Here is a 27,423-nt window from a genome sequence, read left to right as displayed (position 1 = left end):
GAAAGAGTTCCAACAGCATTTATTTCAAAGTGTAAGCACTGCGTATTTACCATGCAGTTCTGTGCATGTTCACATGCGCATCACCTCCTCCATCGCGTTCCCCTCCCCCCAGCAATAATTGTAATTATGTGTAAGCATGGTCTTCTGTTTTTCTAAAGTGTTTGTTCTACCTTCGCTTTACTCAATAAGGTCCCTGTGGACCAGAGCCCAGGGTGGCTCTGTTGGTTTGATGCTGAAGGAGGTGAGGAAAGTCAAGGAGAGCACAGATCATAGGAGCGAAGCTGGAGAAGGGCTTCAACAGGTGCAGCCTTGTGAGACCAGAGCAGGGGGCAGTGGGAGCTGAGGCAGGTGGACTTCTTGGTTCTTTGCCTACTTAATAAGCCTTAGCAGGTTTGGAGCGTCCATTCAGTCAACACAGCACTGAATGAATCTGAATCGGCTCGGTGCTCTCCAATCCAGCCCCGCTCCCTCCCCTCGACACAAAAGCCAGTGCACATGAAAAGCCCCCATAGTGGGCGTATAATTATCATCAGACTGCAAACCCATTTCTCAAGGATCCTTCCCCATTGCTAGAGAGCTGGATTAATCAGCACGGCTCGCAGTGGCTTTTGCATCTCTTAATTTACTACCAAACACCCCTTCTCTCCTGAGAGGAGATGTTTTGTTACGTGTAATTAGACCATGTATGCAATCCTATGTGGGCCTTGTTATTTTTGCACAGGAGGATTACGGAGTTGTCTCCAGGTGGGGAATGGTGACATGCTGCAGGAACAAAGGTATGCTGTGTGTTCATTTGCAAATCTCCACCAGCCTGGCGCAAGCTCAGTTGGAGAAGATATTAGGGCTGGAGGCACACACTTGGGCTCAGCTCCTGCGCCTAATTGTCTGGGGCCTGGAGGTTCAGAACATAATGGCTGAAACATATGCTCTATGACTTCTAAGGTTTTGTGTCTCCCGAGAGCCAGGCTGGCAGCAGCTACCACTGAGTACAGTGGCTTGACGGTAACTTCACTGCCTACCCCTCCGAGAACACAAGTCTCTATGTGGGACTGGCTCTCAATTTAAGGCAGCCTGGGGTGGTTGAACTTTGGAAAATGAGCATCCTGGAGGGCCTTGATCCTTGATCCTGGGGCTTTCCTCGTGAGCATCTGACCCCCTCCTAACAGACAGCGTCATCCGAGATGAAACTCTTGAAGTGCTTGACTGTACAAGAAGCAAAATGAAAATGCGCTTCTGAAGCACTGGCTCTCCTGTTTCAGATGCTCTTCACTGTCAGCCTCAGATAGGCTCTCACAACTCGGATTGCTCTAGAAATAGCTGTTTAGCCTCAGAATCAGCTGGCAAAAAGGATCCAACTCTTACATTTTTTTCCTAAACTGTCTCGACAGTCCCCCAAGATATAGCGGTGAGAAATCCACGGGATAGAGTGGGTTTGTTGGAGGCCCAAAGGATGCTGGCTAGCCAGACGGAAAGATCCTTGACACCAGCCACTAGGCCACAGTGAGGAGGCACTGGGTATAGACTGTGTTCTGCATCAGAGCCTCGAGTGGCCTGGTCACCCACGGCTGTGTGACCTTGGGCAAGTCACTGAGTTCTCTGAGCGTTCGTCCTCTCGTCCAGCTGAAGATGATAATTGTGAGACTATATCTGACCTACACTCCTGGGACTCGGCTGGGGATCAAATGGGATAATGGGCGTGAAAGCCGTGTAAATCGTACTCCAACGTACAAAAGGCAGTCCTTGCTATTGATAATAATGGCTCTTCCTGCTGATAATAGATTCCACTTGGGAATGGGGTGGGGTGGTTTTTCTCTGATGCCACAGTCCATTGTGAGGAAGCAGCACCGCGGAGCTGCCAGCCTGTGCCCTGTCACTCTCCGGGCACATCTCAGGAGACGGCAGTTGAAGGTGCTGGAGGAGAGGTGCCACGACATCCTGTCCCTCAGGTTTGACACGGCATAATTGTTTTGACATATGATGGAATTTGTCCTCTCAAGGGTCAAAAAAAAGAGTCCAATCCTGATGCTTTTCATCTAATTTCAATTACAGTCATTAAAACCCTTACTCCTGAGTCAAACCTTTCCAAAAAGCCATCAACGACAGCCCATTACAGATGAGTTATTTATAGCCGCGCATGTTAATTTTACAGTACCACAGACCAATGATTCATGGCTTGGCATTAGCCGGAGACATCATTCATGGGCTGAGTGATCCCTGACATAACAAGCACCACTCTGTATCTCTGAGAGGACAATTCAAGGCCTCAGAGGCCAAACCCTAGCAAGGGCTGCAGTGGAGCAGCTGGGCCCAGCCCAGCCCATCCAAGAAGAGCTACGTTGGGTGGGAAAGAAGATGCCACTTGCTTTGGAATTTGCTGGAGACATCCAGAGTATTCCTGAGACAGTACTTGCCATGGGCCCCGAGGTTAAAGTCCTCTTCTCATATTTATAGCTGTGAATATGGACAACCAGTTGACCTCAAAGCACTTGCCCCTCCTGCTCAATAACTAGGAGGGGATGTCTGATACTCACCTGGACTTGATGGGGAGAAAACGATGTCTCTGGAGCCGTAGAAAGCCCAGCATCCTTTTATCCAAACGGCTTCAACCTCAAGTTCGTAAGTGCCACTTTGGCCGATCAATATTGGGCCTCTTGATTCTCGGTCTATTTGTAGCTGAAATTCTCCCCCTTGATTAAAAATTCACCAGGAGGCAGCCTGATGTGACATTTATGAGTTCCTGGAAGTCCATAAATGTTGAATGTTAGAAATTAGCACCAAGTTGTTTAGATGATTAAAAAAATAGCAATAAACAAGCAAGCAAGAAGGCTAATATTCAACACTCCGGTGTTTTTATAGCCGATCTATGTGATCTGATGGCAAAAGGAAAGTAAACCTTCATGCCATGCACCTTCTATTGAGCTTCACCATCACACCAATCCCTTCCTCCTCCCTTAATTAGGTCCAAGAAAACTGTCTGGCCATCCTACTTCCTTCCAGCATCGTAGCACTTTGTCAGTTGGCAGCTTGCTCTAGGTCCACTCTCTATTTTAATGTTGGTCATGCTAACAAAGGCTAAAACGCTGGACTCTTTTATCAAACAACAATAGCTCTGCCGAAGCAGGGACTGTAGGTCACTGGTAGAAATAAATGTGTGACCTTGTTATTTTGGAGTTTGCAATGATAAGATTGGTCCATGTTAAACCCTTGTATATTCATTTTCAATTTAGTTCCCACCCACAGCCTACATTCTAGCCCTTTTCTGAGCATCCTCTCCTTTATTTTGGCAATTTCTTTAGTTATTTTTGCGATGGTCTTCCAATAGACCACTGACCTTGGTTCTGGGAACTTTACGCACTTCTAGGCTTTGTCTAGTCTTGACTGAGGTCAATGAAGAAACAAAGACTAAATAAGGTACATCTCCAATCAGTCAGCCCAATGGCTAGTCTCCCTCCCCTGCTAATGTCAACAAAGAGGGTGGCTTGTATATGGATTGGCAATGCCAGCAGGTTGCTGATGCATTTTACAGAACACAGTGAAACATTCTTTATGACTCTTCTATGGGAAAACCAAGAACTCTGTTATTATTGTATGCACAGAAGAAGGGAAGTGCAGGGGGAGAGACACAGCCAAGCTCCTTGGGTAAAAGCCAAGCTCTGCTGTCTGCTAGGTTTCTGACCTCTTTCCTCCACCTCTTTCTACACCAATGTCATCTTCTGTGAAAGGAAGTTAATGAGAGCACTTTCTTCACAAGAATGTGATGGGACAGTAAATGAGCCTCTCTCTGAGGCTTGGCTCACAGTAAATAGTATAAGGATTTATTAGATACAGGGCTTTTTGGTTTTTATGGTTTTTTTTTCCTAAAGAACATCTATGGAATACTCACTGTCCACTGTAGGACATGGGTAAGGCAATGTGGGGATAAAGAAAACTTGCAAAACATCACGTCAATCTTTAAGGATCGTTCCTAGGAAGAGTTAGAATTCTCCTCAGATAATCGAGGCATTCAGGCTGGCCCCGGCTGCATGCAGACCTTGTAGAAACAAGTGCTCAGGAGATACGAAAAGGAAGGACTGGGAAGGTGCCTCTTCAAAGATGGACAGCAGATAACTGGGCAGTCAGCACAAGGCAGTGGTACCCTGAAGGTGCCAAACTGTTCCCTTCTGCTCACCAATCCCACCCATCCTATTCCTCCGTTACCTGCCTTTCTCCCTCTTTCTTATCCCTTCTTCCATTTGCAAATTGCACTATTGCTCTTCCCCTCAATTGAATTCCTCTTGTTTTCTCTTTCTTCAACTCTCCGAAGCAATGTAAGCATTTTAAAAATAAATTAAACAGTGTAGGAGGTTATACAGTAAAAAGCAGAGTCCATCTCCTTTACCTCCATCTTTTTAGAAATACAGCCTATGCGATGGCTATAAAACATGGCCACAAACTCTTGACACCTCTCTCCGAGTGGTGGAGTTTATATCCTTCCCCTTGAATCTGAGCAGGCTTCTGAGTACAACAACCCACGTAGTGATGCAGAAAGGATGCTATAACATCCAAGAATACGTCATAAAAGGTCATGAAACAGCTACCTCATTCACCTGGCACTCCTTCTGGGAATCCCGGTTTGAGAGGTAAGAAAGTCAGCTTCCCTCACACATTATTCTGGAGAAGCCATGTTGTAGAACTCTGAACTCAGTTGGCCAGTTTCATCTTGGGCTTCTGAAACGAACACCTCTGTAACATTGTACAAGCACACCACAATTCACTTGCCCACTCTTTTAATAATAGATATTATAGACACTTCGAGTTCTGGCATTCTAAACAATGCAGCTACACCTCTTCTTTCCCGTCTACTATTATGTGTTGCATGGGGATTTCTGCAAGATAAACCGCTAGAAATAAAACTGCTGAGCCGAGGAGCAGGTATTTTTAAAACATTGCCAAGTGCTACAAATACACCCTATCAGGTTTTGCTTCTCGTGGTCCATGAGAGTGAGGGCTTTCCTCCACCCTCACCAACACTGAGTAGTATCAATCTTTTTAACATTTACCATTCTAGCATTACCTCTGTCACTGCTGTGATGAGCCCCACGGTACAGAGGGTACGGAAGATAACCTAAACGTAACTTCCCCCAGCCTCGGACTCAAAGCTGAGATACGTGTGGGAATGGGGAGGGTTGCTGAGTACAGTGAAGGGCGGATAAAACACAAAAGGCCGAGCTATTAATAGCACAGGTGTCTGAGAACTCATTTCGCATAAAGGTGAGCCACAGCCTACCACAGACTTGCCAAGCAAATGTGTCAGGACATAGTGAAGCTCAGCTCGGTGACATTCTGGGAGTGGCTGGTGCTATCCAAAGTCCAGAATACCTCGGCTGGAGGAAGATAGTTGGGGACGTAGGAACGAGGGAAAGAAAGAGTGGAGGAGGGGAGAGGAAGTTCTCTCAGCTGGTCAATGCTTGCTGAAGAGTTGGATATAAATGGGACATTTTGCAATGGTCAATTTCAACCTAGATGAAGGAGGAGCTGGTCAGGAATCGTGGTTCTCAACTCTAGCTGTCTAGCATCGTTATCTGGAGCATCCTTTTAGAAAACAGAGTCATTCTACCCCCCTCCTCATCGCATCCAGATGTGCACACCTGCAGTCACTAGAGCTGCAGATTCAGCTGGTCTGCAATTTCCAGTCCCCCCCCCCCGATGATTCTGAGACAGAGCAAAGTGAATGAACATTGTCTAGAACAGAAGAGGTAGATTTGCAACAGAAGCGCATGGAAGGCTTATAAACGCAGATACTAGGCTCTACCGCCAGATCAAGTGTTTCAGAAAGTTTGGGGCTACAGGGGAGAACAGTTGCCTTACCAACAAGGTCCCAGGTGATAGAGACCCACGCGCTAAGTATCTTTGTCATAGCAACAGCAGCAGCGGCATCTGGGAACTTTCTGGAAATGCAAAACCACTAGCCTACCTCAGGCCTAATGGATCCTAATCTATATCTAACAAGATCCCAGGTGACCGATGTGGACTTTTAAGTGTAGGAAGTGCTGCCTGCCAGTTCTTCAGGTAGCTGCTGGGGAGCAGGGAGCAGAGGGGGGCTGTGGGGGGGGCGGGGGGCAGGCGGTGAATGCAGGGGTTAAAGTGGTAAGCTGCAGGCAGCAGTGCCCTCTGGTCTAGTCTCAGCAGGATCACTGATGACCTTTGTGCTAATAACAAATCCTTCCACTTTGGGTGGCTTCACCTTCCTTGCTAAAAAGAAAATAGATGCTGGATAAGGGAAAATTTCTGTCTTTAGTTGTGTACCCTATGACGAGCCCACTGGGCTCCAATGGATAGTGAGAACACCATGGTCCTGATTGATCTTGATGGATCACAGAGTCAAGTGAATAGGCATGAAGCTAAGAGGAAGAGATTTATAAGGAGTGGGGGCAGGGAATGGGGGGGTTAAAAAGATGGGCAGCAAGAAAGGTCAGGATACATGGTGTTCTCATACTATTGCTTGTTATTAAATGTGTTTGCTTACTTGTTTGCTTGTATTTGAGACAAAGTCTCACTAGCTAGCCCAAAGCATGCCCTGAACTCACTGTGCCTCAGGTTGGCCTCCAACTCTCACCATCCTCTTGCCTTAACCTCGAGTGCCTGCTTTTCAGATAGACGAGGCTTGCCATCCAGTCTAGGCTAGACCCTCTCCTCAGCCTCTGCTGGAGCTATAGCCATGTGCCGCCAGATTCTCCTGAAGTGACGGTTTTCATCCTTCCCTTATTTTTTGCAACTCTAATTTGGTAATTTACACATTGTTCCAGACTGAATTATATTCATCCGCATCTGTAGGTTGATGTCCTAACCCTATCTCAGAATGTGATTATATGTTTAGATAAGGCTTTTAATGGGACGAATAAAATTGAGACATGAATTCAAATGGGGTAGTCCTTACTCCGTGCTGATGGCTTTTTTACAAGAATGGGAGATGAAGGGTCAGGAAGATGGCTTAGCAGGTAAAGACTCCTGCCGCCAATCCTAAAGACCTGTATTTACTTCCCGGGGTCCCTATGGTGGAAGGACAGGATTCTCATAAGTTGTCTTCTGACCTGCACTTATATTCTATGTCATGCCCACACAATACATACCTACAAAAATAAATGAATTGTAATATAAATTAGAATAAAAAAGAACAGATTAGGAGACAGGTTTGCACAGGGCAGGGGAAGCGACCTGTGTGGATGGTGACACGGTAGCCATCTATAAGGCAAGGAGAGAAGCAACAAGAGAGGCCAAACCTAGCATCTTCATTTTGGACTTCTAACTCCTGGAACTGTGGAGGGAAAAAAATTCCTGTTCTTTAGGTGAACCAGTCAGCTGCGTTCACCAAGACAGTCTGAGCTGACTCATGCATGCCTACGGAGTTTTAGAACTAAATCCAGAGTAAATGCTAAATGTAGAAAGCTCACGTTTTATTACAGAACACCCCATCATCGGGCCAACCTGCTGTAGTAGCCAGGTTTTCCCATGACTAGATTTTTCTCTGCCCGTACTCATGGTCTATTGTCATCTATTGGCAATACCCATAAATGTTGGACATTTATGAGATCCATATCCAAGCACTTGTAAATCCTTGCTTGTCACTCAACACTCATCCCACCTTCCCCTCTCAGAACACCATTCCCACTCACCCGTTCCACTTTCCCTTTTCTCTCCTCCAGAATTGGGCTTTAAAATTTGACCTCTAACCTCTGCTCACCCACCCCCATTCCTTCTTTTCCAAAGTTGGCCAATGACATTTCTGTTCCTTGGTCCTGATTGCCTCAGCCCCCTCCGTCTGAGAACAACCATTTATTATGTTTTTATTTGATTTTCCCCCTCTTGTCTATGTAGGGAACCCTTACAGCGCAAATGTAAGCTGGACAGTAAGAAAGGCCTGGCCCTTCCACTGCAGTCACCTGCTGAGTTTTTCCAACTCCCAGTGTGAAGAAGCCAGAAATCAAGATCTGAGAATCCCTTGGGTAAATGCAAAGACCCAGTCATCAAAACAGAAACACAAGGGCAATTACTATTTTAAAAGCACTAAAAATGGAAATACTTTTTTTAACAAGCAATAGGATTTAGATATTGGAGCAATTTTTAGTAGAGACATGAAGCAATCAAGATACCATCAAATCAACAGACTTTTTTTTAAAAAATTTCTCTAATCAATTAGAAAACTCTTTCTACATCAAGATGGTCTAAGGCAGTGGTTTCTCAACCTTTCTAGTGCTTTGCACCTTTATATAGTTCCTCATGTTATGTTGACTCCCAACCATAAACATTATTTCTTTGCTCCCTCATAACCTGTAATTTTGCTACTGCTATGAATTGACATCTGATATGTAATCCTTGTGGGGGTCTCAACTCACAACTTTAAAATTGTTGGTCTAAGATCATGCTTTTGGCTTCAAATGCCAATCATGACAAGCAAGGTCTTCATAATGGGTCTACAGGGAGCCTGTTGCCTGGGGGTTTTTCAGGACCACCAGTCAGCTCTGTCCCACCAGCCAGCTCCCAAATAGTCACACAGAGACTTCTTATTAATTTTAAATGCTTGGACAATAGTTTAAACTTGTTCTAACTCTTACAACTTACCCCATATTTCTTATCTATGCAGCACCTTGTATCAGCATAGCATGCTCATCTGCTTCCTCTGTGTCTGGCTGGTGACTCTGTTCTTCTTCTCTTCCCAGTATCCTCTCAGTGAGGCTCTCCCACCTAATCCCTTCCTGCCTAGCTATTGGCAAGTCAGCTCTTTATTAACAATAAGAGTAACATATCTTGACAGTGTACAATAGCATTATTCTACAACAGGAGCCTGGAAATCTGCATTCTCCAAAAAGTTTCTAGGGGAAACCCAACACTATATTTTGAATGACAGAGATTCAATGCCGTAAGGCTGGACACATGGTTTCTAAAGATTCATTGGTAGCAGAAACTTGAAAACTGAGTGTGATGGTTAATCTCCCTTGTAAACCTGACTGGATATAGATAGGACTCACTACCATCTACACGCCTCTGAATATGTCTGTTAGGACATTTCCAGAGCAGTTTAGTTGAACAGGGAAGACCCACCACGGGTTGGCACTTTACCAAAGGGTTGGACTAGGATGTCAGATTGAATAAAAGAAAAGGAAGATAAATTGAGCTGACTTTCTCTGCTTCCTGACTGTGGATGTAGCCATCTGCTTCATGCTCCCGGCTGCCGCAGTTAGAGCCTCTGGCACCCCAACAAGTGCCTCTGTCCCATGGAACTGTGAGCCAACATGAACCTTCCTTCCTTAAGTTAACTCCGTCAGATATTGTGTCACAGCAAGGAGAACAGTTTTGACGGGGTTGTAGGCCAGCACCATCTGTGCTGAGGAGAATCGAAGAGACCAGCTCTGACAGCATTCCCTCAAACTGACCACCACTTACTTGGTCTTTGAATAGGCCAAAGCCACTAAGCAAAGGCCTCCAACTTATTGGTTATAATAACAATAGTCCTGCTTCCTCTCCTGCGCCAATGTCAATAAAGGGAAACAGAAAAGTAGGACAGTCACATGCAGGAATTTTAGAGCATGCCCCTTTTCTGTATATGTCTTCAGAGAGACATACTTGAAATCTGGATAGAAAAGCCCGAGAGGCTGCCTGCTGGCTCCCGGGGGGTGGTGGTGGCATGGTGTCTGCTCCTGTTACCTGTGACAGCCATCGCGGCCTCACTTTTCCCACACTGTATTTCAGAGCAAAGCTACAGAGCAGCGCTCTCCAACATTATCTGTGCTCCTGGAGAGCTTAGAAAAATCACTGATGTCTAGGCCACAAAGTATTGTTATTTAATCAGTCTGGGTTGTATCCTGGGCTTTGTAAAGACAATCCCTCAGGTGATTTCAATGTGCAAACAAGTCTGAGAATAACTGTTACAGTGTATTGATTAAGTGAAAGCAATGAGATAGGAGAAAACTGGTATTCTGGAGGGCTCGGGAGAGCTGCCTCTCAATTGATCGTTAATTTAGTTATTTATTCATGCGTGCACGCAACAAATAATTACTGAGGACAGATTTTTGCGCCATTGCTGCGTTGGATCCTTAAGATTTAAAGAGGAAAAGACATGGCCCTTGTCCTCACAGGTGTTTGTTAGCTGAAGTAGTGCAGGGGAGTAAACAGATCAGCAGAACTGAGTCCTATGTGACAGAGTCATGCATTGCTTGATGACAGAGATGTTCTGAAGAATGTTGTTGATTGACTTTGTCATGTACACATCACAGCGTATGCTCACATAAACAAAGGGGCTACTACGATGTCACTGGTAGGGAAATAATTTTCCAGGACTTTGATTGCAAGTGCGGTTCATCGTGTCCTCACACAGCATGCGACTGTCATTCTCTAGGAGTGTTGTGGAATAGGTAGAGGATGCACACAGAGCCACAGGCCTCCTGGGCAATCGTATTGCTCAGGTCCCAGGAGTCGGGAAGCAATGCTGGTGGGGAGAGCACACTGCATGCATGCATTCAGCTCTTCATTTTCTCATCCAACAAATATTTAGTGTTCGGGTATCCTGCCTCTATCGCTGAGTTAGCTACTGTGTGGCTTACAAATGAAGCAGTAGAATCAATAACTCAGGTCTCCTGCTCCTTTCGAATTTTTGGATTGGCTAATAAGAGCAGATGTTGCCTGTCTTTACTTGCCTGTCATCCGTCCTCCCTCTGGGCATCTGGGCTTGAAATTTCCTTAGGGAAACAATACTCCTCTCAGTCCATGTTGTCTGGGAGACTCTTCTGGTCATCTTTGGAGTACCAAATCTTCCCGTCTCTGTTTTGTCTATGGGGATTAAGTCCAGGTGTGTAGCTAGGCATGCGATGACAGACTACCACCCTGACTGACAAACAGAAGCTAAGGATGAAGCCACCCTGGAGAAGAGTGACAGGAAACAGAGACTCTATCTCACATTGTAACCCCACTGGACCAAGCCATGTATGTTCTCTGTGCTACGCAAACAAATCCTCATCATAGTCTCAGCAATGTAAGGTCCCCTGTCCCCATGTTTTGCAACCAAAACTCCTAACTATGATACTTAAGATGGATTTATCTGGACTGTTTTCTTTGTGATTAAAATAAATAAATAAATCCATTAGCATCTGCCCGTGCACTGCTCAGCTACCTGTATGGTAAAACTATGCTTAAAATACACCCTGTGCTAATATGCCTTCAGGCATATAAATGGAACTCTGTAAAGAAAGGCGGAGCAGGAGCTCAAGATGTTCTGCAGGAAAGGATTTGAATGATGCTCCACCCGGTTAGCGGCTGCCAGCCAAAGGCTCAAGAGCAGATGGGAAGAAATGTTCCAGGTTGTTCAACCTGCCTTCTAGCAAGTGTCTGAGAGAACTTCTAGGTTTGAAGAGACCGATTGTACTCTCTGGGTAGTATCATTGTAGGACTGGGAGTCACAGATGCGGAGGAGGCAATAGGTATTTCAGGGATTGTAAGGTGAGCTGAGACACGTAGTTAAGCTGAAGCTGTCTCATCATGGGATAGTATCATCCTTTCTCCTAAATGACTTTTGAAGTGTCCTCTTGTTTCCAGGTGTCCTGCTGTGTTTGTCTAACTTCCTGTCATACGTAGCCTCAAAGAATACCATGACTTCTTAACCACCCCATACCACGATCCACAGCGTTCCCACCTGCAGTTACTGGCCGAAGTGCAGATGTGCACCATGGCCAGAAGCGATTGCCTTCGCCCCTAAATCTGCGCTGGAGGTGACCTGGAAAGGAATGTTCTAGGAATCTAGGGTAAGATGAAAATTAGGTTAAGACAGCATAGCCAGTAGCTCAGAATTTGAGATGAATTTTTTTTCACATGTAATCTTCTCCAAAAAATTATTTGATTTAATATGTAAGGCTTCCCACATTCATCTTTTGCACTGAAAGTAATATATTGTAACTAATATCTAAAAGTCATGTATTTATAAAGTGTGTAGATTTGATCTAAAATCTCCATAAAAATTTCAAAAATGCATACCTACTTACATCCAAACACCTTCTTGTTCACTCTGGGAGGAAAAGGGGGATTCTAATTATCTCTCATAATTAAAAATATGAAAGAGAAAATGAAAATTATTTTTAAAGGGGAGAGAGAGAAAAAAAAAACATTGCCTCAGTCCTAAATATACAAACCTAAAGTTAACTCCCCAAGCCCACAAACTGAATCTGAAAGGTGAATGTGAGTCAAGGAAGGGACCAAGCCCTCATCTCTCTCTACTCCGCCTGATTCCAGTGGCTTGCCCTCCTAAGCAAACATTTTAGCAATTCTGTCCAGACACAAACAAGGATCAGGTGGTCGCTGGTATTTCTTCTGCTTCTCTGCTCACCCTTGTTGGACAAGTCTTACTGGCTGTGGGCTATGTTCCTCCCTAGCAACAGCGTTACGATATCACTGTAAACTGGCTGCAGTGTAAGAGGAGACACACCACACACACACACACACACACCACCACCACCACCACCACCACCACCACCACACCACATACACACACACACACACACACACACACACACCACACCATACCACATCACACTACACCACACACACCCCAGAGAGAGAGAGAGAGAGAGAGAGAGAGAGAGAGAGAGAGAGAGAGAGAAATTGCCTTGTAAATTGGCAGGGACTTTTGCTTGCTGTTTCGCTGGTGTTTTAAATTCAAGGCTGGGTTTTAATGGTCCACGAGTCCTATTTTGCTGCTAACTGACACTCAGTGGGAAAAGTAGAGCACTTAGGGGCAATCCTTTCCCATTTCACCTCTTGTTTAGCATTGCAATTTCCTTGTAAACATAACAAGATTAGCTGCAATGAGTGTGCAGCCTCCCCCATGCCAAGACCACCAGAATGTTCATAAGCACAATAAATAGGTTTATATATATATATATATATATATATATATATATATATATATATATATATAAACCTAGCAATCAAGAGACAAATGTAACAACCTGGAATTTCTGGATTTTCCAGCAATCTAATTACAATAGCAGTGAAAGGACATGTAACTAATTAAACTGCCAATCACATCAAAATGATATGCATCCTATTTATACAAATATTTATTCGCCTGGCTGGAACCAGACATTTTGGCAGAGAGAGAAGCAACCGGCAATTAAAAGCAAGTAGGTCACATGTCTCTCCAGCCAACTAAAACAACTTTGCCTTACCTGGGACCTAAAATGAATCTGACTCCCTTTTCCTCCCTGTCTTTACTTTTTAAAAATCTTCTTGAGGCAAATGTACATTAAAGGCACACACCTTTAATCCCAGCACGCAGGAGGCAGAGACAGGTGGATCTCTGTGAGTTCAAAACCAGCCTGGTCTACAAGAGCAAGTTCTAGGATAGGCTCCAAAGCTACAGAGAAACCCTGTCTCAAAAAAACAAAAGAAAAAATCCAAAAAACAAAGCAAAAAATAAAATGTAGTTCAGTTTCCTCTAATGAAACACACCCATTTACCCAACAAGTCTGTTTCCTTCCCTGTAAACTAGCCTTCTTCTTCCAAAGGTATTAGCTGTCCTAATTTCTACCAGCAAGGCTTGAATTTAAATAGAATCAGCAGAAGTTATTGTTCAGGTATCCGCCTTCTCTCACTCAACAGTGGAATTTACCTTGACAACTTCCTTTACCCTACCCATTCTTCCCATTCTCTGAAACTTCCCAACTCAAGCATTAAAACCTTCCTTGACTTTCAAAAACTGAATGTTCCTTGTGCTCCTTCTCAATCCCTAAATATGCAGTTGCCTACCCTCAACCCCTGGTGATTATGATCATCATTATTGCTCCGTATTTCAAATGCACTCACTCGTTGACTTCCAGGAACATGGGTGGGACCCAGCTGTATGTACTTTTTGATGCTTTTGTACTTGCATAGGGCTACAAGACTAGATGTGGACAGTGGTTTGTGAGAAGGAGTGGCTGTGTCTCTTCTGAGCTGGGACATACCATTGTGGATATCAGCTCTCCAGAATTCTCTTTTCCTACTGTCTGCTTCATCAGACTGGGTCCTTGAGTGAGAAGGGGACCAGGGTCTCCGGCAACCCATCTGGATATACAACATAAACAGGAAACAAAAATCCAGACACTATAAGCCAATAGTACCTGGATGGGGAACATATTGCTTGTATTAAATAACAAAGCCAATTGCAACTGTCACAATGATGACATTTAGATTTAGTTTAGGTATAGTGATCTATATTTTGACAACACCCAAATTTTATTTCCTGCCTAGTCTTGAGCTCCCACTATTCACAACAAATCCATTCTCAAAAATAATTAAAATATGGGCTTGGGACATAACTCTATCAACTGGATAGAGTGTTGGTTTAGCATGCACAAAGTCCTGGATTCAGTCTCCAGACCTTCATGAAATGAGGTGCCTGTAATCCCAGAACTCAGGAGGCAGAAGCAGGAGAATCAAATCCAAGGTTATTCACCATCTAAGGCTAAGTCATGTATGGGTTGAGTGAGAACTTGTCTCACAAGAAATAGACAAATAGACAAATAAATGAACATATCACAAACTGGACAGATTTGGAATCCTGACCTTCTCCCACTTACTCCCAATTTGGCCAATCTCCAGCTGTCCACGTCTCACTTAATACCCAAGCTTAACCTTCCCCTTGCTCAGACTCAAAACACAGTGCTTTGTTTTCTCTTCTTTATCCCCGGCATTCCACATCACATCCACCAGCAAGCCATGGGGGCTGCCTTACTTTCAGAACTCAAGCAGAGTGTGGCCCACCTCACTACCCACCTTGGTCATCGGATGCTAGATAGTATCACTCTCCCAATGGCCCTTCTCACCCTACTCCCATATACTCAAGGGACCATATGCCTTCCTGGTTGTCCTAGACTCCTTTTCTTTCCTCCCTCTAATATCCTTTCCCCTTACTCTAGCTTCCTGGTCTCATTATTCAGCTTCCATGGAAAAATCAGGGCTCCATGTGGCTTTAATTTTCATTTTTATTCCTCCTTCACAAGATGGATGTATAACAATGGTGGTATTGGGACAATTTCAGAAGGTACATAGCTGAGTATTTTTATTTTAACAGTTATGACTCTGTTTTAATATGTATTAGAGAAATTCTAACTACCACAGAAAGCCTAAGAGATGCTATAGCTTAGATGAAGGCAATTAAATCAGTTTAAGTTAAATTAAAGTAAAATACTTGATAAACAATGCCACAGTGTCTGAGATAGGTAGAAATGTAAGTGGTAGGGGAATGACATGTAAGAAACACAGGATTTTTAAATAAGAACTGAAGTCCATTTTCCTTAGTGGGTGGCTAGCTCTAATGGCCACCTATAAAGTCCACTTGGGTGGCCTACTCTACCCCCAATATCAGTAAACTAACCCCTAAATCAGTTCTTAGATGGTTTCAATAGGAGCTTACTAGAGTGAGCAAGTCCAACAACTCTCCACACTTTTTGACCTATGCCTCCGTTTTGTCCTTTTCACTCATGAAAGTTTGTAATTCTGAAATCTCTATCACTTTTATTCTTTCCCTCTTACGCTCATTAATATCATCACAAACGCTCATTAATATCATCACAAAGTCATGACCCAATTACCTCATACCCAGATCACCATAATGACCTCCCAACTCTTCTAATGACTCCATCAAAACTCAACTGTGTCTTGCCAGTGCCCCCAAAACACCATTACTGTCCTCAAAACCTTCATTAGCTTCCTCTGAACACAATGTTCATGATCCCAACCCTAGGCCAATAGTAACAAGCTTTTACTGAGTGTTGTATGCTAAAAGATGAGAGCTTTTCTTATTTGTGCCTCATGACAACAGTATGAGGCAAAAACTTTAGAAGGGAACTAGAGCTAAGAAGGTGAGCGACTTGCCAAGAACTGTGACCATGAGAAGTAGAATTCCAAATGAGTAGCTGCAGGACAACCTTCTCTTAACCTGCCATCCTCTTCATGGCCTATCAACAAGCTCGTGTGCATTCTCAACACAGACCATCCTTGTGTCCTCGGTTCTATTCCCTTGCCTTCTTTCAAGTAAGTCTCATTTTCATATCTTGCGACCTTTATCAAAATTCACTGAGTCTTGAAATTCTACCTCTCACCCGCAGAAACACCACCATCTGATATGATGTCCAGATTGCACCTATCTTTCAGGACCAAATCTAGAGTCATCTCTGGAACAAACAGATACCTTGCCTTCATGTCGAAATTGTATTTGTTCCGGGTTCTAAATTGCTCAACTGTAGTCTTGATGGCACCTTGACACTGGGCAAATCGCTTGAAAGAGTCCATGACTCTGTCTTACAGAAGGCCCTTTCGCCTCTGAGGTAAGAACATTTTGAATTCATGCTGGTGCCATAGTTTAAGACATGGATTCTCAACTTTGAAAGGTGAATAGGGTCTTTTTTTGGCTTCGATTTTTTTTTCTTAGTATGTGCTTGGTAGACATTTGGTAACTATAATAAGCAGGCTGACTTTCAATTACACTGTTACTTCAGGAACTAGGAGTCAGGGATGAGGCCTGCCCATTGTAGCATTTGATTGACTCTGGAGCATTTGATTACTGATTCTTTTTTCCTCAATTGGTCAACTCATTCCTCAAGTCATTACCTACAGAGGAAAGAGAGAAAAAAAGATGGTGAACATACTATAAACTGTCTCTTCTCTTCGTTCATGTCCTACGAATTAAGAAGAAATTTAAACATGATCTTGTACCTTCTCTTTCAGAGATGAGAAAACCAAGGTGCTGATTGGTGAAGTGATTCACCCAGGATCATAAATTCATAACTGATTGGATATGAAGTAGAATCCAGAACTTTAAGTATCAAGGAAACTAGACATTTGATCCCTCTGGGGCTCAGATTTCTTAATCTGTTGAAGGGGTAACATCAATGATAGCACCCACAAAAACAGAATAAGGTTAAAATCTCATTGACGTCTAGCCCAGCACATTAGTAAGACAGCATCTCACAGAGAGTGGGTGCTTACTGGGTATCACTGAGTCGCTTTCAACAGACACCCAAAGACCACATAAGCTAGTAAGATAACTGAAGCGTTGAACATCGTACAAAATTTCTGAAAGCTTGAAGGAATTTGGAAATCAGAGTGGGGAGAGGGACAGCAGTGCGCAGGGGGAAGATGTCCAATGGAAAGGGTGCACTGGCTACTTGTTTCTAGAAGGAAAAGGTATATGTAAGTAGTGTGACTCATGGAAAGCACTAATTATATGTTTTATTCTTTTTCTCTCTGAAAAAAACAAGCACACCACTGTTAGCAATACAGAATTCTCATAGACCCAAGAATATAATTACTTGAGTTTCCCATTAATTGCTTTTAGAAGTTCTTTTTAAATTCAGAGTTTTGGGTCTGCTTTTCAAGATGCTAAATGAGTGTTAAAGCCAAATCATAGGTCATGTGGTGACTTCTATCCAGGGCCAAGGTGGGGGACTCCCAGCCTTTCTTCACCTTTGTATGTAAAGATCTCAGCAATAAGACAACAAAAACAAAAAAGATCAAGGGGATACAAATAGGAAAAGAAAAAGTCAAACTCTCACTGTTTGCTGATGATATGATAGTTTGCATAAGCGACCCCAAAAATTCTATCAAGGAACTTCTACAACTCATAAACACTTACAGTAATGTAGCAGGATACAAGATTAACAACAAAAAAAAAGTAGCCCTGTTTTACACAGATGATTAATGGACTGAGAAAGAAATCAGAGAAACATCACCCCTTCACAATAGCCACAAATAGCACAAAATATCTCAGAGTAACTCTAACCAAACAAGTGGAAGACTTGTATAACAGGAACTTTAAATCTTTGAAGAAAGAAATTGAAGAAGACACCAGAAAATGGAAAGATTTCCCATGCTCTTGAATAGGTACAATTAACATAGTAAAAATGGCACTCTTACCAAAAGCAATCTACAGATTCAATGCAATGCCCATCAAAATCCCAGCAAAATTCTTCACAGACCTCGAAAGAATGGTACTCAACTTCATAGAAAAGCAAAAAAACCCAGGATAGCCAAAACAATCCTGTACAATAAAAGAACTTCTGGAGGCATCACAATCCCTGACTTTAAATTTTACTACAGTGCTACAGTACTGAAAACAGCTTGGTAACTGGCATAAAAAACAGACAGGAGGACAAATGAAATCTAACTGAAGACCCAGATATTAATTCACACATATACCAACACCTAATTTTTGACAAAGAAGCAAAAAATAAAAAATGGAAAAAAGAAAAAATATTTAACAAATGGTGCTGGCATAACTAGATATTAATATATAGAAGAATGAAAATAGATCCATATCTATCACCATGCACAATACTCAAGTTCAGATGGATCAAAGACCTCAACAAAATGCCAGCCACACTGCACCTTACAGAAGAAGTACACTTGAACGCATTGGCACAGGAGACCTTTTTTTTTTTTTAACATAACCCCAGCAGCACAAACATTGAGAGAAACAATTAATAAATGGGACCTCCTGAAACTGAAAATCTTCTGTAAATCAAAGGACACTGTAAACAAGACAAAATGGCAGCCTACAGAATGAAAAAAGATCTTCACCAAGCCCACATCAAGCCGAGGTCTGATCTCCAAAATATACAAAGAACTCAAGAAATTCATCACCAAAAGAGCAAATAATCTAATAAAAAAAAAGTGGAGTACAAACCTAAACAGAGAACTCTCAACAGAGGAATTTAAAATGGTTGAAAGACACTTAAGGAAATATTCAACATCCTTAGCCAAAAGAAATGCAAATCAAAACAACTCAATCTTATACCTGTAAGAATGGCCAGGATCAAAAACACTGATGACAGCTAATGTTGGAGAGGTTGTGGGGAAAAGGGAACACTTCTGCATTGCTGGTGGGAGTGCAAGCTGGTTCAACCCCTTTGGATATCAGTATGGTGATTTCTCAGAAAATTAGGAAACAACCTTCCTCAAGACCCAGTAATACCACTTTCGGGTATATACCCAAAAGATGCCCAATTGTACAATAAGGACATGTCTCAACTATATTCATAGCAGCATTGTTTGTCATAGCCAGAACCTGGAAACAACCTAAATGCCTCTTGACTGAAAAATGGATGAGGAAAATATGGTACATTTACACAATGGAGTACTACACAGAAGTAATGATGTCTTGAAATTTTCAGGCAAATGGATGAATCTAGAAAACATCATATTGAATGAGGTAACCAGAAAGACAATTATCATATGTACTCATATGATAAGTGGTTTTTAAACATAAAGCAAAGAAAACCAGCCTACAAATCACAATCCCAGAGAACCTAGACAACAATAAGGACCCTAAAAGAGACATACATAGATCTAATCAACATGGAAGTAGAAAAAAACAAAATCTCCTAAGTAAACTGGAAATATGGGTACCATGGGAGAGGGTTGAATGAGAGGGGAGAGGGAGAGAGAGGAGCAGAGAAAAAATATATAGGTCAATAAAATCAATCAATCAATATTTAAAAAAAAGGTCTCAGATCCCTGCTGCCTATCTGTTTATCTCAGTGTGCTCATGGTGCCTGATTCTAGTTAGGATACCACACCCACCCCTCCAACTCTCAGGAAGGCAGTTTTTCCGAGTGCCTCTCTCTGCCCACATGCTAAAATCTGGCTGTGGATATTCCATGACCTGTGCAATATTAGCCTGGTAAAATGTTTTAAGATCTTTACATATATTAGGTGCAGATAAAAATATCAAAATGATTCAACTAAGACCCTTATGCTGCCTGGACTTCGTATGTCAAGAGTCTTTAATCTATCAGTTTTGGAAATAATTAAATAATTTTCCTAAATGTAATTGAGGGATTGGAGAGATGTCATGAGGAGCTACCTTCAGCACCCCTCATGTAAAAGGCCAGTAATGAGAGGCAGAGACCGGAGGATGTCTAGGGCTCACTGGCTAGCAAGATTAGAAAACCAGTGAACTCCAGGTTCAGTGACAGACTCAATCTCACAAAGTAAGATGGATAGCAATAGAGGAAGGTACCTGACTTCCACCTCTGCCACACACAGATGAGTGCACACACTTACACCTTCTCCACACACACACACACACACACACACACACACACAATGTAATCAAGCCCTCCCCTGTACCATTTACTGCTCACTTTTGTTCAAAGCTAATCACCACCCTGAAGTCCGCTCAGGTGGCTATGACAAAATCCTACAAACTAGGTGGTGTTAAACAACAATCAGCTCATCAACTAGAAGACGGGTGGAAGGGCGCCAGCAGGATTAGTTTCTAGCTCCTGGCTCAGAGCCAGGCAGCTGCCTTCTCCCTGGTTTATGCAACCTTGAAAATAACTTTATACCTGTATATTTTTGCTCTTTATATAGTCACAGAAATATGTAATAGTAACTTGGCCTTAAGTGTTACATAAGTTACACACACACACACACACACACACACACACACACACATACTTACACACACACACATTTTCCAATTTGCCCTTTCTACTCAGTATCACGATCTTAAGATGTATTTATATTGATGCATTTAAGTCAAGTTCATTCTGTTAAGCTGCTAACTAGTAATTCTTCATATGAAAGAACTATATTTGTTCCATTAATTTACTGATAACCTTTGAGCTTTTACCTAACTTTTGTAATAAGCAATAGGGCTATAGTGAACATCTCTGATCATCCTTGACAAGATACAAGTGCAACATCTTCTTAGACCTCCCACCTGAAAGCTGGTTCCCGGAGTATAGTGTGTAGATGTTGAACTTCGGTAGATACTGATGAGGGATTCTATCAATGCGTGTTCCTACCCCCAGTTTGCCAGGATTCCTGTTCCCCTCCTCAGCACTCAATATTCCAAGACTTTTAAATTGTTGTTCCTAATTGGAAAGTAATGCAAATGACCTTTCTTTGTTTTAAACATGTATTTTCTTTTTACCAACAAATTTTCACATTTAAAAATAATTTCTTGGCTGTTTGAATCCCTTTTAGATTTCTTTTCATGTCCTTTCCCAATTGCTCTTTTCTCATTTTGTTTTTAAACTGCATTTGCAGGAAAATGTTCCTAAAATCTGCAAACGACTCTTTGGTTGAGTGTGAGATAGTGACTTCCTTGTTTCTGAACTCTCAGTTTCTATTGGACAGACTCCAGTGTGAGAGTATCCAGGGACAAGGCCTGTATTCTGAGTTTCCCAACTCAGTCTGAACTGAGCCATCAGGAGCCTCTAAAGCAATATGGAGATGGGCCTGGAACTTGGAACTCTGAGTTCTAGTTTCAGCATGACATCTGATTAGCTGAGAGCCTTCAGACTTCCCTTTTCTCACCCATAAAAATCAGAGAATTCACAACAGCCATAAGACTTTTTGAAAAGAATTCAAGATGCATAAAATCATCGTACAAAATGTTCCACAAACACTTGCTGTATTAGTAGCAGCAACCTAGATACAAGTTCTTGTATTAATCTGCTCAGGTGGCTATAACAAAATCCCATAAACTAGGTGGTGTTAAGCAACAGAAACCGGCATATCTCCCAGAAGTCATGTACAACAAGGGTGCCAGCCTGAGTAGTTTCTGGAAGAGAGCTCTCTTCCTGGCTAGCAGTCAGCCAGACACCTTCTCCCCATGTAGTAACAATATGCTTTTCCTTGTGCCCAAAGAGAGAAGGAAAGAAATAGGAAGGGAGAGCTCTCTGGAGTTCCTTAGTCTAAAGCCCCACTCTTATGGCCATATTTAATCTTTATCACATTTTACAAGTTTTATCTCAAACACACAGTCACATTAGGCAACAGGCCCTCAACACAGGCACTTGGGAGGACACAATGCAGTCTACAGCGGCTGAGGTAGAAACAGACTTAAGGTCTTTAGTCTTCCACTGGTGCTAAAAGACATAGGGCATCGTGCTATTAATTCTGTATTTCTGGCTCTTTCCGTTCAAAGATGTTATTGCTATCAAAGCAAGGCTCAGTCACTCCTGTGACTGTTACTCATAAGAGACAAATCCGATTGTCCACCATTATCCATGACAACCCCAGCTTAAATCTGGTTGTGCGAAAGGGTTTGGTGAGCTCTGCTCAGTAGACTTTCTGTGGTGATAGAAACAGTCTATAAAATAGACTGTACACTCTACCTACCCACTGTGGTCCTCACTAGCCAGATGTGGCCACTGGACACTGAGCCAGTGGCTAGTATGACTGAGTGTTGTGAATTTTAGCTAATTGCAGTTAATTTAAATGTTAATAGTCTTAGGTGGATAGAAGTTACTGCCTCCGCAATGGGGTCAGGCAACTGTGCTCCCCAACCAGGAAGTGACTGTTCCCACAGCTAATCTCCCCCCCCCCATTACTTCAGAGTCCTTATTCACAAGATCTGTGCAAGACGGTACCTAGTGCCACCCTCACATACAATGGAATAGATGGAACCAGAGAGCAAAGGGATAAGGCATTTGGAGCCAGCATGGGGATTCCAAGCCCATGTCATGAAGGAGTAAGGTTTTAGAAGTCACACAATAGAATGACTAAGACGTAGCACTGAGGAGCAGAGTCCAGAGCTGCAAGAAATGGCCCTGTCCTAGTTAGCGTCAGCCTATTACACCTATAGTCACCTGGGAAGGCGAGAACCTCAACTGAAGAATTGCCTAGATCGGGCTAGTCAGTGAGCATGTCAGTAGGGCATTATCTTAACTGATGATTGGTGTGGGTGGTGCCATTCCCAGAGAGTGGACCTGAGGCACCTAAGAAAGCTAGCTGAGCATAGGTCCGTGAACAAGTCAGTGAGACGGCCTAAGTAGTGTGCTTCCATGATTTCTATTTTAGGTCCTGCTTGAATCCCTGCCCTGTCTTCCCTCAGCAACGGGTTGTGACCTGGAATTGTAAGTCAAATCAACCCTTTCCTACCCAAGTTGCTTCTGGTCAGAACGTTTGATTGCAGCAGCAGGAAAGCGAGCTGGAAGAGGCTTTGAGAAAGCACAGCCCCGGCATGCGTCTCAAAGGTCAAGCACTTGGAAAGCATCAAGTTTTTACCCTTCCTATTTCTCTTTCACTTTCAGGAAATCTATGAAATATTCCGTAAGTAGAGAGGGCTTCCGGCCGTGTGATGGAGAGGTCCCTCTGCAACCACTGTGAAGTAAAACTCAGCATGCCTGAAATGAGAAGAGGAAAAAAAAAAAGCAGCCACTTGTTACTTCAAAGGGTTTGAGCTTTTAAAATGATTTTCCCTGGTCCAAACAGCAGCCAGTCATAGTGGGAGATGACGAGGCTCAGGGCATTCAATCGCCAGTCAGGCCACGCTTGTCACCTCCTAGGCTTGCCATTTGCCCTCAGGTCCTTTAATGGTAACCAGGGAAGATGGAGAAATGCAAACTCCGGAGCATCTGAAGCCCAGTTCAGATGAGCAGGGCACCCCGGGCTCCTTAACATGATGGGTAGCAGAGAAAGCCATGACTCCAAGTTATTGGTCAAGTAGAAGAGAGGGTTCCAAAACATCACTGGAAAATTGGACTTAAAAAAAGTAGTAGCCTTTTGATAAGACATACCGAATCTTTTCTTTCTTTCTATGGAATACTTAACAGGAGCGTTAATAATATATACTAAAATCTTTTCTTAACTAATCATATTGAAAACTTCACCTAGGAAAATATTAGGACATATTACCATTCCAAGCAGTTCTGCTATGCCATTTTTAACGATCTTCCTCATGAGCTTTCTTTGTGAAGGGGGCTTCAATTTTTCTAAAGTGTACATTTATTTATATGATGACAAAAATAAATATTATAAAATATGACACCATTATATATTCTGCTTACATTTTGCAAAACAGTTCAATTTCCATTTTGAGATACTTTTCCTTTTCTTTTTTATGACATTTTATGAAAATGGCAGTTCTCTGAGAGCTGATTACATAAAGAAGATAATGGGAACTTTAATTTTTATTCTTAGTTGACAAATAAAATTGCATATACTTATGGTATATAGCAAGCTGCTTTGAAATCCATACATTTGTAATGTAGCTGGCTTAGGCCAATTAACATATGCATTACATCATCTGTGTATCAAATGTCTGTGGTGAAAACACTGAAAGTCAATTATCTTAGCACTCAATGTATTGCCATCAACCACAGTCACAAGGTGTTCAGAATCCTAAGAGCTACTTCTCTGTACTCTGAACCTCAATTTTCTCCCCCTGTCCTTACTCCTTGTCTCACCTCCGCCATGAACACTCCCAAATTGTACTTACTGTGCCCATGATGGAGCGAATGCTTTTGTGTGTCTGACAAGATAGGAGCCAAATTATAAAAAACTGTCTATTGTGGTCAGATCAATGGGCCAAACCCACGCTTACTTTTCATCTCCTAAAACAGCTTTCTATTGTCCCTCTCCTGATGGCCTTTAACATCTTTGCCAAAAGCCTTCGAGCCAGGACTAAATGTTATAGAGCATGAGCTAGGGACTGGGCACATCTTCGTAAAACTCGTTAGTCTTGGACGTTGGAGAGCTCCCAAGAGATTTCTTTCTCCAGGCACCTCATTCCTCCAAACAAACCACTCAGCTACCCTCCCTCACTCTGCAGACACTCGTGCCTGGACCCCTCTGAGAACTCTGTGCCTTTGCTGCATCTTACAGGTCACTGAAGCTCACAAGACACTACTAAGATTCAGATTTCCTTCACTAATATAGTCTGGGCACACAGCACAGAGGCACAAAGGCCACAGTGTCCAGGTGACTTTTTGTAAAGTCTTGTTCTAATCCTATGATTCACTTAACAGACCCTACCCAGTGGTTATCCTTCTCCACACATCCTTGCTTCCAGTTTAAAAATAGCAAGAAGAAGCAAATTCCACAGAATGATTGTCGACTGACCATGCACTTCCCTGAGAATGGCTTGCAAGTCACACCCTGACTTCCTTGGGAAAATTCTTTAACCTTTCCCAGTCTGTTCCTCCGCCATCCCACAGAGATCTAACAGAAACTGACCAGACCTCATATTGATAGTGGGGCGTTTAATGGAGGTGGTGAATATATTGGAGCTTAAAGGAGCCACCTGCAGGCTCAGGTGTGTGCTGAATTTGATTTCCTTGTCTCTGTTAAAACTTGCTACAAGGCGTGAGCTAAAACTGTTTTCTCACCCCCTCATCTTCTCACCTAGTCCCAAGAACAACAAATCAAAGCAGGCCTAACACCAGCCACGGCGCCATTTGGGCATGTCTTGCACCTACAAATTTGAAAGAAAAGAAAAGAAAAGAAAAAGTGTCACTTGGCTAGCGACACAGAAAGACCAGAGCAGAGCCCAGCAGCACAGCCTGGGCATCTCCCACCTGCGCCCTTTCCCAGCCGATTTCTTCTAATTGCGGTTCAGCCTCACCTGCATGGAGGTGGGTGCCTCGGAGAGTTCCCCTTTGTGGGATCCCTGTTTCCTTGCATGCTTTCCAAGGATTCTAACCTTTGCTTGAACGCCAAGGTGTCCTCCTTTCTGCACGAAACTGCAGCCCCACAAGCGTTTCCAGGTTTTGGCGTGGAGCCCTCAGCAATCTTGTAGGAACAAGCAGAGACAGCTGGAGAAGACAGGAGTCGCCAGGTCCTACTTTTAAAACCGTGTCACTGTGGAGTAAGCAGCTGGATTGTTTTATCTTTGGAAGATGCAGTACATGTTCCTCTCCCCTCCCACCCTCACAGGCTTGGGAAGCGACCCACCAGTGACACCCTTGGGAACTTTTTCTGGCCATTGCAAAGACGGTGCAGAGCCGACCAGTGAAATGCCAGAAATCCTGCCTGTGCTGAGCAGAGCTGCGTCCATCTACTGGTGAGAGACAGGAAGAGACCCTCAGTCAGTGCACAACAGGGGACAGCTGGCTGCAAGCCGCCAAAGACACCTGCTAAAGCAAAATAGCCAGACAGAGAAAGGAGCTTTCAGGACCGAAGAGGGATGCGCAGGGGTAGAAGTCCTTGGTAGTCACCTGTGAATGTGGATGTTTTAGAGACATTTCTTCTCCCCCAAAGAGTTAAATTCAAAACATTTGAGAAGTGGGGACATCCAGGCCCCCCCAAAATAAGCATAGATTATGAAACTACCATATCATATTATCTTTTCCGATTCTTTTAAGTTGATGAAAATTGGAAGAGTCCATGTATTTAGAGAAGTCTGGCCTCAGAGCGTGTCCCTGTGTAGGTCTGTCTCTGTGGTCACACAACAACAGCCTATAGACAAGGCCGTTCCTGATCCCAGAGAGGCAAGAGGAAGAGGGAGCTCTTTTTCTCAACACATATGTTGAGGTGGAGAAAAGAGGACAGCTCCACTTGCCGCAAGCTGTCCTATTGAAGCCCCGCTTCCTGTCAATCTTGCTTTTTTTTCCCCCCATGAAGCTTTAATTTTTTGCCACAGCGCTTTCTACATTTGAGTTTCCTGCAAACCTCAGGAAATAGACTGAAATTAATATCGTCAGATGCTTCTGAAAGTGCTGGCTTGGCGGCATTGCAGAACGCTTGCTTTCCGATGCCATTTTGGGATTAAAATATACCACTTCTGCCCCATTGTTTGTAAGAGAAATCTGGGGGAAGGATTGTGTATGAGATTGAAGTGCGGTGAAATGTAGGTTGAAAAAAAAAAAAACAATTCGAAAAGGAGAGCTGACCTTTCCGAAGAAGTGAAATCAGCGGGTAAGCAAACCCGAGGAGCAAGCCAGGAAAACACCACCTCTGCAGTACCCCATCAGTATGGGGAACAGAAGCAGAGAGCCTCGGTCCTGTTCTCAGTGCAGGAATTTAAAGCTTGGGGTAAGACAGGAGCCTAAAGGTCCGACTCCAGGGAGACGCCTAATGTATCAAAAGAAAGGAAGAGGCAGAGAGAATTAATTAGATTATGCATTCATAATCTCTAGGCAGTAACAAGGGAACAGTCAAATCTTAGCTTTTCTCACATTCATTCCAGAGGACTCCCAAGGTCAAGGGAGGCCCCATCTTATGGTTCCAGAGGATTCCCAAGGTCAGTGGTGAGATTGGGTTATTTTCTAGTGCCAGCCCTTCATTGTCCCTGCCTGACCTTGGCACCTCGGGCAGATTCCCTGCTCCTTCAGACCACAGTCTCCATGACTCCAAAGAGGTGACCCTGGCCCACTTCTCTGCACAAACAGAGAACATTGATAAACTTGTAACAATGGTATAAGCTTGCCTTGGAGCCTTGGAGGGATGGGGAATGGATGTGTGGCAAGAATCCAAGTTGTTCTTGTTCTTGTTCCCCTCTGCATTCTGACTTGCTGAGAGTGTGAAGCAAAGCCACACACTATTTCTGCATTTTATATATATAAAAAACCCATTCTAAATTTTTGTAATATTGAAGAATAATCAGTCTTTTGACATTCTTTGTGTTTTATTCACCTTTTGAGTCAGTCATCTGCAGCTTCTCTATACAACACAGCTTCCATCCAATTG

General features: G+C 43.2%; 1 long non-coding RNA gene across 3 annotated transcripts; it reads right to left on the bottom strand.

Moving 5' to 3' along the window:
* Nucleotides 1-76: 76 nt before the first annotated feature.
* On the bottom strand, nt 77-26,795 carry LOC146894713 (uncharacterized). 3 transcript variants are annotated; one of them, XR_015001897.2, is made up of 6 exons: nt 26,628-26,795; nt 25,690-25,868; nt 25,361-25,596; nt 23,023-23,141; nt 2,532-2,737; nt 77-2,451 (listed from the first exon to the last, which is right to left on the bottom strand). It is a non-coding gene; the product is annotated as an uncharacterized LOC146894713 (long non-coding RNA). The 3 variants fall into 3 exon arrangements; XR_015001895.2 differs by lacking the exons at nt 77-2,451; nt 2,532-2,737 and adding an exon at nt 14,970-16,614 and having other exon boundaries at nt 22,897-23,141; XR_015001894.2 differs by lacking the exons at nt 77-2,451; nt 2,532-2,737 and adding an exon at nt 14,970-16,614 and having other exon boundaries at nt 26,628-26,791.
* Nucleotides 26,796-27,423: the final 628 nt, after the last annotated feature.

The sequence above is a fragment of the Myodes glareolus genome, chromosome 4 (assembly GCF_982192425.1).
Source record: "Myodes glareolus chromosome 4, mMyoGla1.1, whole genome shotgun sequence".
NCBI lineage: Eukaryota > Metazoa > Chordata > Mammalia > Rodentia > Cricetidae > Myodes > Myodes glareolus.
This window is presented reverse-complemented; position numbering and strand designations above follow the sequence as displayed.